The sequence below is a fragment of the Chelonoidis abingdonii genome, chromosome 3, assembly GCF_003597395.2.
Source record: "Chelonoidis abingdonii isolate Lonesome George chromosome 3, CheloAbing_2.0, whole genome shotgun sequence".
Taxonomy (NCBI): Eukaryota; Metazoa; Chordata; order Testudines; family Testudinidae; genus Chelonoidis; species Chelonoidis abingdonii.
The window spans coordinates 174,749,058-174,762,278 of NC_133771.1; the positions used below are offsets into that span (position 1 = coordinate 174,749,058).

The 13,221-nt window shown below is 41.6% G+C and overlaps 1 protein-coding gene across 1 annotated transcript in view; it reads left to right on the forward strand.

Annotated features, from left to right (window-relative positions):
• Positions 1 to 12,704, forward strand: part of INTS7 (integrator complex subunit 7) — a 58,307-nt gene extending 45,603 nt beyond the window's left edge. The window contains exon 21 of the transcript XR_012655617.1: positions 11,602 to 12,704. The gene's annotated coding sequence lies outside the window, so the exon portion shown is untranslated. The remainder of the gene's footprint in view (positions 1 to 11,601) is intronic.
• Positions 12,705 to 13,221: the final 517 nt, after the last annotated feature.

Here is a 13,221-nt window from a genome sequence, read left to right on the forward strand (position 1 = left end):
CCCCCCCCCCCCCCCCCCAATATTGAAATTAGAAAACCTAACAGGAAATCTGCCCTTTGCTTATGGATTCTACTAGTAGTTCATTCAGTGGGGAGTGACTGACAGGTTGAGACCTGGTCTAGGCTTAACATTTAAGTCAGTACACCTGTATCACTTGAGGTGTGAAAAATCTATCCCCCTAACTGTTGTTGCTGTGCTGTCCTAACACCCAGTATAGATGTTGGTAGGTCTTAACTACTGCCATTCTGGGAGGTGGTGTTCCTATGCTGACAGTAAAAACCCCTTCTATCAGTGTAGGATGTGTCTACACTGTGGAGTTATGCCAGCACCATTGCTATGCCAGTATAGTTCCCGTAGTGTAGACATATCCTAGGTGAAAAGGAAATGGATTTTCTTGATGTGCACAGTGGTACATGACATAGCATGACATTATAAATATCAGCCTGGTTATTGAAAGAACATATGAGTAGAGAAATGAGACAGAGGGCAGATGGCCTGGAAAGCTGGTACTGTCTTTAAAGGTGATACCTAGGTATATACATGGTCTCCTCACTGTAACAGCCAAGCTCCTCACAAACATTATTTTATTCTCAGGACATGCCTGTGGGGTGAAGTATTCCACCCATTTTACAAATGGAGAACTAGTGGCTGGAGAAAGAAATGACTCAGCTGTGGTCACATGAGAAGTCTGTGGCAGAATTGGGAACTGAACTCTGATATCCCAGTCCAGTGCTTTAACCACAAGACCATCCTTCTTAATAGCTGTAAACTCCATATTAGATTCATTTATGGAACAGAGAGAGAGAGTTGGTATTTGCCATGCCTCCAGGAATAGGGGGGTGACTACCCTTATAGTGAAAATAACAGAAGAAAAGGTAAAAGGTTAAACTATTCAGCTCCTACTCTAGGGAATGAATATTGGTTCTTACCCTGTTATAAATTGACATAATATATGGATGAAAATGCATTGACTGCAACTTTACAAGACAACCGAGAACTGAAAGGAAATTGTGACAGTAGGACTGTAGATCTTTCTTAATTGGAATAAATAAATGACAGGAAAGTTGGTTTGTCAAAATAGTTTTATCATGGGGAAAACAAACTTGAGAGTAGGCTAGGGAAACTCGCCCAATGCCAACACTGACCGAATTATTTTCATAGCAAAAAAAGTCTGTCCCTCAAAGACAAGCTTGTTGATCTGATCCTACAATCCCTTAGAACTCCAAGCCCTCTGATTTTGACTCCAAGCAATGAAACTGAAAGTGAAGTTTTATCTCTGACCTCAGTTTTGTTGTAAATGCCTCAGAATGGCAGTTTCACTCTGTGCTGTGTTTCAGGAAGAGCATGTACATGATTAGACACATGCATGCTTTCCAGTGTGCCATGTGGCACACAGGTGGCTAAGCAGAGCCAGAATGGGGGAATTTAACAAAGGAGCAGTCAAGGCAGGCGGCAAGTCCTCTCATTTGTCTACCGTGTCTGATGCCATACTGATGAGAGCAGTATGGTTACAAGAGAACGAGATGCCAATTTCCTTTTTCAGCCTAGGGTGATGTATGTGGCTTTGTCAGTGCAGCAAGGACAGCAAAATACAGGCCAGCAGCTCATCCAGCAGTGAGCAAGTTGTTCAGTTTTGCTTGCTCAGATCAACCAACTCTAGGGATTTTCAACATCTGCTTACATTGTTCATAAATTACAAGAAGAGCAGGTGGAAGTTACTGTACTTAAACCTCAAAACCTGCTCCATGTTAAACAAATGTTTTTTCTTTGCAGGTCACTAGTTTTACAGATTTTGTACTCAAGGGAGGGCTTTTGTTTTTGTCCTTGTTGGGGGGAGATGAGGGAAAGAACCAACTGAACACTATAAATGGATTTGCACAACAAACAGCCATTCTATACAAGTACCTGCATTTCTTTCTGACACGCTGAAGGAGTTTTTCACACTAATTAGTCAACAACTCTACATGTGAAGATTAAGAGATTTTTAGATATAGACTAAGGCATATACATTAGTCAATTTAATAGTCCTTTGTATTTCTGTAAGTCTGTAATATACAATTATACTTGATACTTCACAATAATTAGATACATAGTTTGAACCCTCACCCAAGGTGGCATTTACCCAAAGGAACTAATATGATTTGAGTGAATAGTATTGTGTGTGTGAAGAAAATAAACACAAGTTAGATTTTATATATGTGTAGTTAAAGTTACAGCTTAAAGGAGACCCACAAATAGATTACTAACAATTACAGCAGTTTTAGAATTATGTGCTGAATGAGTCAGTTTACACCTGTATCATTGAGGTGTTGAAAAATCTAACCCCCTAACTGTTGTTTGCTGTGCTGTCCTAACCACCCAGTATAGATGTTGGTAGGTCTTAACTACTGCCTTCTGGGAGGTTGGTGTTCTTGCTGACAGTAAAAACCCCTTCTATCAGTGTAGGATGTGTCTGTACACTGGAGTTATGCCAGCACCATTGCTATGCAGTTATAGTTCCCGTAGTGTAGCATATCCTAGGTTGAAAAGGAAATGGATTTTCTTGTGTGCACAAAGTGGTACATGACATAGCTGGGGACATTATAAATATTCCGCCTGGTTATTGAAAGAACATATTTGAGTAGAGAAAATGCAGACAGAGGGCAGATGGCCTGGAAAGCTCGGTACTGTCTTTAAAGGTGATACCGTAGGTATATACATGGTCTCTCACTGTTAACAGCCAAGCTCCTCACTTAACATTATTTTTTCTCAGGACAGCCTGTGGGGTGAAGTTCTCCACCATTTTACAAATGGAGAACTAGTGCTGCGAGAAGAAATGACTCAGCTGTGGTCACATGGAAGTCTGTGCCAGAATTGGGGGAACTGACTCCGATATCCAGTCCAGTGCTTTAACCACAAGACCATCCTTCTTATAGCCCCCTGTAAAACTCCATATTAGATTTCATTTATGGTAACAGGAGAGAGAGTTGGTACTGCCCATGCCTCCAGAATAGGGGGAGTGAGGCAAAATACCAACATCTCGTCATCCCTCTCCTCGTTCCATAATATAGTTTAGAATGGAATAAACAGTCTAAATGATGGGAGATTTACAGAACTAATGTATAGAAAAAGGGTTGGTTATTTTGACTATTGGCATTAAGCAGGATCACTTGGGCACTGGACTGATCATCAGTTTGCATTTCCAATATCTCGCACGCTCATTACATTTGTTGACTCATAAGTATGCCACCTGTGTCTATTCATTATTCTCTTGACAGACCTACTTAATAAGTCTCTGCCAGTTTTGTTAAAATATTGAAAATGCCATTGGAAACTCAACTGTTACAAGAGCTAGACCAGAGAATTAGCTACACCCCACAGACAATTCCATGGAATATAAAAAGTGGAGAGGCGGGCTGTGGTGCAGACGAGAGTCGGAGACTCAGGTGACTGTGACCTAGTAGACTACCTCTTAACTAGATCTCTGCGAGATAACCAGACTTAACCATGGCCACTCATGGGACGTCTGGCCGTCTCTTTTCTGTCTCACATAATAGTAGTCTTTTCATGGGCGAAAACAAACTTGAGAGTAGGCTGGGAAACTCGCCCCAATGCCACACTGAGCGAATTATTTTCATAGCAAAAAAAGATCTGTCCCTCAAACGACAAAGCTTGTTGATCTGATCCTACAATCCCTTAAGAACTCCAAGCCCTCTGATTTTGACTCCAAGCAATGAAACTGAAAGTGAAGTTTTGTCTCTGACCTCAGTTTTGTTGTAAATGCCTCAGAATTTGGCAGTTTTCCTCTGTGCTGTGTTCAGGAAGAGCATGTAACATATTAGACACTGCATGGGCCTTTTCCAGTTGTGCCATTGGCACCACAGGATGGCTAAGCAGAGCCAGAATGGGGAATTTAACAAAGGAGCAGTCAGGGCCAGGCGGCAAGTCCTCTCATGTGTCTACCGTGTCTTGATGGCCATACTTGATGAGAGCAGTATGGTTACAAGAGAAGAAGATGCCCAATTTTCCGTTTTCAGCCTAGGGTAGATGTTATGTGGCTTTGTCAGTGCCAGCCCAAAGCGACAGCAAAATTACAGGGAGCAGCTCATCCAGCGTGAGCACAGTTGGGTTCAGTTTGCTTGCTCAGAATCAACCAACTCTAGGGGATTTTCACATCTGCTTACATTGTTTCATAAATTACAAGGTAAGAGAGGTGGGAAGTTACTTACTACTTAAACCCTCAACAAAACCTGCCTTCCATGTTAAACAAATTTTTTTTCTTTGCAGGTTCATAGTTTTTCAGATTTTGTACTCAAGGGGGCTTTTGTTTTTGTCCTTGTTGGGGGGGAGCTGAGGGAAAGACCAATGAACACTATAAATGATTTGCACCACAAACAGCCATTCTATTACAAGACCTGCATTCTTTCTGGACACGCTGAAGGCAGTTTTTCCACACCTAATTGTCAACAACTCTACATTGTGAAGATTAAGAGATTTTTAGATATAGACTAAGTGGCATATAACATTAGTCAATTAATAGTCCTTTGTATTTTCTGTAAGTCTGTAATATACAATTTATATTGGTAACTTCACAATAAATTAGATTACATAGGTTTGAACCCCTCACCAAGGTGGCATTACCCAAAGAACTAATATGGATTTGAGTGAATTAGTATTGGTGTGTGAAGAAAATAAACACAAGTTAGATTTTTATATATGTTTGTAGTTAAAGTTACAGGCTTAAAGGAGACCCACCAATAGACTTACTAAAAATTCAGCAGTTTTAGAAATTATGTGCTGAATGCCCAAAAGATTTAATATAGTAACTCCTCACTTTAACGTGGTAGTTATCTGTTCCTGAAAATGCAAATAAGTTGAAAGGATAATGAATCCAATTTCCCCATAAGAAATTAAATGTAATAGTGAGGGATTAGGTTCCAGTGGAAACTTTTTTTCCCCCAGACAAAAGGATTATATACATTTAAACAAGCATTTCATACACTTACTGTAACTAAGTTGGGATGTGCCCCTTGCCTTACCCTACACAGGCACAGCCCCACTGGCTTGGAAATGAGGTCAGGCAAGGAGGTGAAGTGCTGTAGGTACGAGAAGCACTTGGCAGCAGCAGGCTTAGCTTCCCTTTCTCGCCAAGCACCAAGGGACGGGGGCCCAATCCCTCAGCCCGCCCACACCCCTCCTTCCCACAAAGCCCCCATGCCTTGACTGCCTCTTCCCCCCCACATCTCCTCCCCCTTTACTTCCAGCTGACATCCTTGCTTCTCCCTCAATCCCTCCCTCCCTCTCTTCTTCAACACTCGCGCAGCCAGTGATATCACCTGGTGAGAGGAGGGGGAGCTGAGGCCACTCCTCCTTTTCATGTAGAAATACACAATTGGCACTGAGTCTTTCAGATATCATTTACCTTATTAGTGTTTTCATTGTTACTCTGAATGTACTGTACTCTTGTCCTAGCGCAATATGGAGCGCTAGATATCACTATTCTAAATCTAGCAGTTAGTTAATGGATGTCGGGTTTATCCATAAGTTGCGAGAGACAAACAGTGTTAGCTTGTGTGTTACAAACCACGTTTGTATGTTGTGCAATAATCACTACGTGTTGTTCTGAAGGATACTGCCAAGACAAAAGCATAAATTTCCCATGTCTTCCTGAGCATGTTGCTCTCCTTTTAGATACACGAAAAATAGAGAATTATGTCTTCGCGAATGGATTCATTGCGCAGTGGGGATTAAGAATGAGAAAGCTTGACGAGTACGGATCGTTGGCTTTTTTTTTTTGGTGTCTTGATTTTCTTTACTTCACACAGATATGTTCCTCTCCATCTGTTACAGCACATTCATAGTTGCTACTTTGACTCTACATTTTCTGGGAGGCGTTATTATACAGGACACATTGTTTGTACTGTCCTAGTGTGTGCGCATGCACTTACTGGATCCGTCCCGTCGCTGGAGCATACAGACAGATGATAACTTAATTCTCCCATAGGTTTGTTAATGCTCTGTTGACTTTATAGAGTTGTGTTGTATTTTCTAAGTCTTTCTAAGTTTAAATTGTTCGCAATGCCGCCCCGGTCCTTGATACTTACTTTTTGGTAGTCTCCTGAGGGTGTTGTGAAATTTGTAACTGCTTCTATACTTTCCATCCCATACTTTGCAACTTCCCCTATTTCCCTTCATTGCTCTGATGCATCATTGTCCTGTAGATCCAAAATTCACTAATCTGCATTGTCAATTCGCCCAAGACGCCCTTCAGGACTGACACAGAGACTGATGAAGTTTAGCACCTTCGCATTGAATGTTTGGCCAAGGTAGAAAGCGCAAGTGTATGTGGACCCTATAACCGTTGGCTGACTCTCTCTGTCTTTTAAAATACATGGTGTTTTATTTATCGCTGTTTGTGAAGAGCGAGTGACGGGCGTTTAGTCTAACTGGCACGTCATGGGAAAGTGTTGGAGGGTTTAAATACCTCCAATGAACGTTTTGTAAATGTTTTGCAATTTGGTGCATGTTGCTATTGACCATTGTTTTCCAGAGTATTCTCAGAATCCAGGCTGTGAGGTGGTGTTAGGCTTGCCTTACTTCCTTCCAGTGGTTTTTAGGGGCTTATTCAAGTCAAGCCTAGGAGGAAATCCCAGTATTGTCAACCCCCTGTGCATTCAGATAGCATTATATTGTCTTAAACATGAGATTTTTAAATAACTTCTTACAAATGTATTTTCTTCATGGCCTTTGATAGCCATCCTGGGGATTAGCTCTGCCAGTTGGTGTGCCTTCCGCTGGTGCCTCTCCCATCTTCCTCTCACTGTGCAGACCCTCTGGCTGGGTCATCATCCATCTTTCCCCCTTTTGGGGTTACTCAAAGTCCTTCTGTACAAACAGTCCCAGGCAATCTTCTCTTGTGGCCAATAGGAGAACCCAGGCCTGCCTTCCACTCCAGGGACTCTGCTCAGCAGTTCTGGGCTTTACCCTCTCAGCCCTCATTGCTCCTTCCCTGGACTGCTTCCTAGTCTCCCCCCTTCTCTAGAAATACCAGCTGCAAACCAACTCCCTCTTCCAAGAGAGTGACTGCCCTATGTCTGCAATTACCTGGGTTTATATAGGCTCTGCCAGATCCAGCACAGATGAGCCTGTTCCTAATCAATCAGTTCTCAGCTCCCTGGTTCATCCAAGTGTGGCTTAGGGAGTTAATTGGCCAGCCTGGCCACCATAATCCCTTCCAGTCCTGTCAGGTGGACACCCCATCACACAGGGCTACAACCAGACAGCCACTTAGCCATGGTCTTTTGAGAAAAGCAGAAACTACATTATTGGAGTCAAATTAAAAAAGCTGGCTGGAGATGTTAGTCTTCTGTTCACTCCAGTTAAGAGCCGTGGGACCTTTTGCCTAAGAAGGCTATAGGGAGGAGCACTGTGTGAGATATACATATGCATGAGAGGGAATATGATGGCTGGGCTGAGGAGAACAGACACTACAATGGGAGCTTTAGAAATGTGTCATAATGATTGGCTCATTAAGGAGGAACTCAGTCTCAACCTTTTGGAAAGAATTCAGGTTGAATTCATAGCGGAAGTCATTATGTCTAGGAAAATGATCTAATAAACTTGATCTAACAGGTATTGAGAGTAGAGGGAACAAAGGGTGACCTAGATTTCTTTGGCCTTTAACAGGCTTGCTTCCACTTTACCCTGAAAGCGTTAATCATGGTTTTCTGAAACCATGCAGAATATAGTTTGTCATGGCCATTTAACCAACTTGAGCACTGGTTCAATTGCACCCATTACGTATCCCTTCTTTGGGCAATAGGAAATTATCCTACTATATGCTAGGCCTTAAAGGTGAAGAGAAGGAGCTAGCCCTAGTGGAGACCAGCAGTTCAGATACATTAGCCAAGGCTAGCAGACTGTCCAATAGATTAGACTGAGGCAGAGGAACTTGACAGGAATCAAATGTCCAAATAAAAGTTAAATTTCCCTATGTGGAGAATAAATGACACAAATTGTGTGCCCTTCTTGTGTCAGCACCTTGATAGCAAACTCTGGGATAGCTGGACTTCCCTGTTTCACTATCATATTCTTCAAAACCATGTACATAATTTATGCTAAATGCAGGGGACCAGGCATGACTCATTTATACCACTATGAAATATTAAAGCTTCCAAGCCACTTCAGTTACAAAGCGGGCATGGAGGACACAAGAATCGGATATGTTAAACTATGATACTGTGTTCCCAATCCTTACTGCATTGCAAAGAATGTAGACTCTTACCCAATTGAGAATAATAGCCTTCGGTACCCTGGATACTAAAATAATCACACTGTCAGGGTGGCTGCCTCATTAGTTAAAGAAAATTAGGAGATTAATAAAAATTTTGCACTTCTATTGCATCTTTCACCCAATGACCAGAGAGACTTTTAAAGACCCACCTTATGCAGCAGGCGAGCACTGCTCTGATGTAAGGATGTCTGGGGAAACTGAGGAACCAACCAGACAGGTTAAGACACTTGCCTAATGTCAGTGCTTAAATTGAGCTGGGTTGCAACCGTGACATGGAAGCGTTGTTGGGAAGGGGACTCAGAGTAGGTTGCTGGTGACTAGGCGTGAAAATTGCATTTGAATATGTTATCCCAGTGTTAATATTCGTTATCAACTAATGAAATCCCAACAGTAGGCAGTGACTGACTCAGGACAACTTGATGGCCGTCCCAGTACTTGACCATAAATATTTGCTGGCCAAGTTGACCCCTGGGTCAGTGAGAGCCAGGAATAGAAACCAGGGTTAGTGATTCAGATTTCCTTGCTCTAAGCAGTGGACAACATATTCTCAACAAGTAGAAAACGAACATCAGGCCTAGGACTGAGCCTGCAGCCTCCGATTTACCAAGAGCATTTTTGCTGAAAACCAAACTATGGAGAGAGACCTTGTAAGGAGCCAGAGCATGAGAGGCAGAATGCCCTTCATCAGTATAGCCTTGATTTGAAGAATGAACAAACGTATACATTTATTGCAGAAGTGTCTAGATTTTTGTGATCTATAATGTTAGAATTCCTAAGATGGTAAATGTTTTTGAACATGGTTTTAAGTGAATAAGGACCACAGCATCATATTTATCCTTTAGGTATCAACAGTCAGAATTCTCCAGCACCAGGACAGCCCCAAAAAACATGGGGACGGGGGCTGATGTTCAAACGTGATCTCTAATTTTGTGTTGAAGTTCTGTTGGCCTGTCCTTGCACTTGCATAGGAATATGACTGCACAGAACTTAATGCATGCAGATAATTGTATACATGAAACTAAGCCAGACTGAGGTATTCATTGAAAATCTGACCCCGTGTGTGTCGGCTCCTGTTTCCTACATAATTAAGTTGCTGGCAGATTGAGATCAGCTTACGTATGCGTTAATACTAAATCTTTGTGCGGAAAGCTTTCAGTCTGACAACTCTTTTCAGGTAATACTTCATACTGTTCACCCTTATAATGCATGATGACAACATAAAACATGACTTTAATAATTTGCGTGACCTTTGACGTGGGAAGCCTGCAGGGTCTTCACAAACATGCAATTAAAATTAAATATGGATTGGAAGGATCACAATACACTTCTCCAGCCAACTTTTGAGTATGAGGAAGAGATCCAAGGATGGGGACAAACAGGTTTAATAGAATGAAAAGGTTAGATTTAATTTGAAGTTTTTCTGCACAGTAATATTGCAGAGAGAACAATGTCTAAACCTTTCAATAAAATATAAACCACTGTTTGTCTTAACTGAGCATTAGTTGATTATGCACATCCCCCTGTGAAATAGGTGGATAGAGACCTGAGGCATAGCAAAACTAAGTCACTTGCCCAAGATCACTCAGGCATTTTGTGGCAGAGCTGGGAGCAAACCTAGATCTCCTGAATCCTAATCCAGTGCCTTATCACAAAATCATGGGACAAGGAAACAAAGATTTTGGTGCCATAAAGGGTGAAAACCAGAACAGCAGGTGCTCTAGGATTTCACTGGCACCCCCAATAGACACTTCCTTTGCCTGTCTTTGTATTGCACAAATTTAGTAAATCTGTGCACTCATTTGAAGATACCTTCAAAGACTGGCAATAGCGTTGCACCTCTATGTGCAAGTTCAGCAGTTCTGGAACTATGGTCTGTAGCCGATGGAGGAGCACTTACTGGTTGGTCTGCTCAAGGAAGGCTGGACACATGGTGCTCCAGTTTCTTCAATACAAAGAAGAGCCTGGTGGCTTGTAAAGAGGAGAAGCCAATTTATCTGCCTCTGCCAGAGGTCACTGCTTTACAAGAGGAGAGGTGTGACCTTGAGGGAAGAGAATGAGGCTGCTGTCCAGGGGCAGTATCCCCCAGAGAAGAGGGAATTAAGTAGCAAGTAGTATGTCAAGGGTAGAGGAGGAAAAAGGGACCAGACAGCAAAAGAATAAGGGGAGGAGGGGGGAGAGAGAGCAATAGAACTGATGAGAAGAGGAGTTGAAATGAAGAACAAAGGCGTGATTCCCATCTTTGTAAAAGGACAAATATTTATTGCATTAAAGACAACTAAACTACATTATTAATTTCCTGGTATTACTGTTCAGTATAAACAATTGCTGAAGTTGCGACAGGGATCTTTTGTGAATGGGAGGTGATGTGGTCTCTGAGACAGGCTCTCTATTAAGTTGTCCACATTATATGAAAATGTTTGAGGAACCCCTGGTAGACCTACCATGGTGCTAGCCTCAACTCTGTTCTGATCCCTGCTGTGCTACTAACCCACCTGTGTTGCCTTAGGGTACTTCATCTTGGTGGGCTTGTTTTCAGTAGAAAGCTGTATTGTTTTTTAATGGTGATTTTGAAGAGTTGAGTCAGCTGACATGATACTGACCATAACCAACCGGTCAGTGTAGACTGGGCCAAATAGTATTCAGTATTGTGTCAACTATTTGCATTTTAAACCTGGCTGGTACCAGGGACTGCTCTCACTTACACCCTGGCTGCTGTACTGCCCAAGAGAGTTGCCTGCACTCCAGCCATTCACCCATGTTCTTCTGCCCCGCTCACAGCCCTACACTGGCGATGGTGTTTAGCCATCACTTTATCTCTGAGATCCCCCCTGCAGAGGAGAGTTTCTGGCTCTGGGATGGAGCCCAGAGTTGGGACCTCTGCTTTTAAGATCTCATCCAAAATATCTACACCTAAAAATCACAGGGTGTACACCGATTATCTGTCCTTGAAGGAAGAAAAGCTGAGTCAGCTGTGAATTCAAGGAGTCTAGCTATTTCCAAATCTGATTCTTAGGCGACTCAAGGATTTTAATCATCACTAAAATCCAGTGTTGCCAAACCCTTCTAAAAATATCAGGGATATTAGGTTTCAGTGATCTCCACCTTGTACCGATCATTTGCCTACACAGAGCAGAAAGTATTTTCCAAGAGCCATTGCTATTGGTATGCGTTTGCCCCAGTACTAGAAGCCAAGATCTGAGCAGTATTCAAAAGTGTAAATTTTTAACTGTGTGGGCAATTAACAATTGAAACAATTTCCCAGTGTATGAGTGATAACCTCAGAACCATGGTATAAAATATTAACTCGTGCAACATTTTTCTTTTGACAGCTCCTACAATTCAAAAACATCACATGGGGTGGAATATTGGCCCCACTGAAGTCAATGGCAAAACTCCCATTGATTTTTTTTTTTTAATAGGATCAGGGTTATGCCCATAGTTATGGTGTGCTAGGCAACTGTAGTTCAGTGATATTGTTAATTTTAGTCAGTACCTTTCCTGAACAGAACATGTTTTATCACCAGCAACTGGATTAAAGCATTATTAATATGCACCACTATCCCTTAAGTCTAGGCAATTCATTCTGTATGGCGTTTTCTGTAGGTCAGCATTAGCCTGAATTTTGTTTCACTCTGATTTAACATCTTTCACTGCTATTAGCCAAAATCTTGAGAATTCTAAGAGTGTGAATAGATAGATTTTGGTTTAAAAACCTTTCCTATTCTCTTTCCCTTCCATGAACAGACTTATTCTCCAAACTTTCTATTTTAAAAAATGACAAGAATATGCCTATTTTATTGGTGAGGAGAAACACAGCAGTAGTGCCACCCTGGCTACTGTCAAGCAGGTCTGTTTATTTTGAAATCATTGATTTTGTTTTTGTTTCCCCATTTCCTTTCAAAATGGCCTGATTTTTTGTTCTTGCTCTTGCTAAGACTTACTCTGTTATGAGGTTTAATCTGATCAGATTGAGCCATCGTGTCCCTTGTGGTCTTGCTAGACTCATCCAGGCCATCAGGATTCTTTTTTAAGCCACTGTTAACAATAGTTACAGAGCTTTGATAAGTCTTATGATGTTTTAATACATCAGTAATGTCAATGATACATAACTGTGATATTTGAGATATGACAATTTCCAGCATGTCTTTAATGCACATACCCTGTCCAAAAGGTTTGTGTCAGTTCACATGACTGTCATGCATGAAAATAGGAGGCTTCCTGTAATTTACATGTATTGTAATTGTTGTGTTCTTTTTGGCATATTCTGTGACATAACCCTGATGAACTAAAACTCCTAGGAATTATAAAGTTCTGTTTGTAAATCCTTTACTATAAGAAATAGTATAAACATAATTTTAGATTTTTCCTTTTAAATTGTTGGACTATCACACACATGTTCATTAATAAATAGACATGGCAGTGTTGCTCATGACCAGTTTGCAATTTCCTTATCCTACAGCATACTACATACAATGAGTTCAGACATTCCAGAATTAAAAGAAGCAAGGACAGTTTGAACCATGTTCAAAGCCCTTTTGGTATTTTAATATATAATCTCTATGCTCTATCCACATGGCAATGTGCAATTGAACTAGAAGTTTTGCTAAGACTCCAAAAGCTGTCACTTAGGGACATGTGCTCTCATGGCTTGCATTTTTTCACAAAGTGAGACAGATTGCAACACAACCTTCCTCAAAATCCTATGTATGCCCCCCTGGGGAGCCTGCCATTCCAACTTTCAACACAAATAGGTCTGCAAACTCAGAAAAGGTAAGTGTGAACTGAGATGTGGGAGGAGTCAAGGCAAGCCAAATGGCAAAGTATGCCGTCCTGGCAAAACACCTTACATTGCCCTGGTTTCTGTAGTCAGATAAGGCTGCTCATAGGAGGAAGAATGGAGTACTCTGCACCTTTCACAACTCTCTCTCTCTCTCTCTCTGAAATCTCTT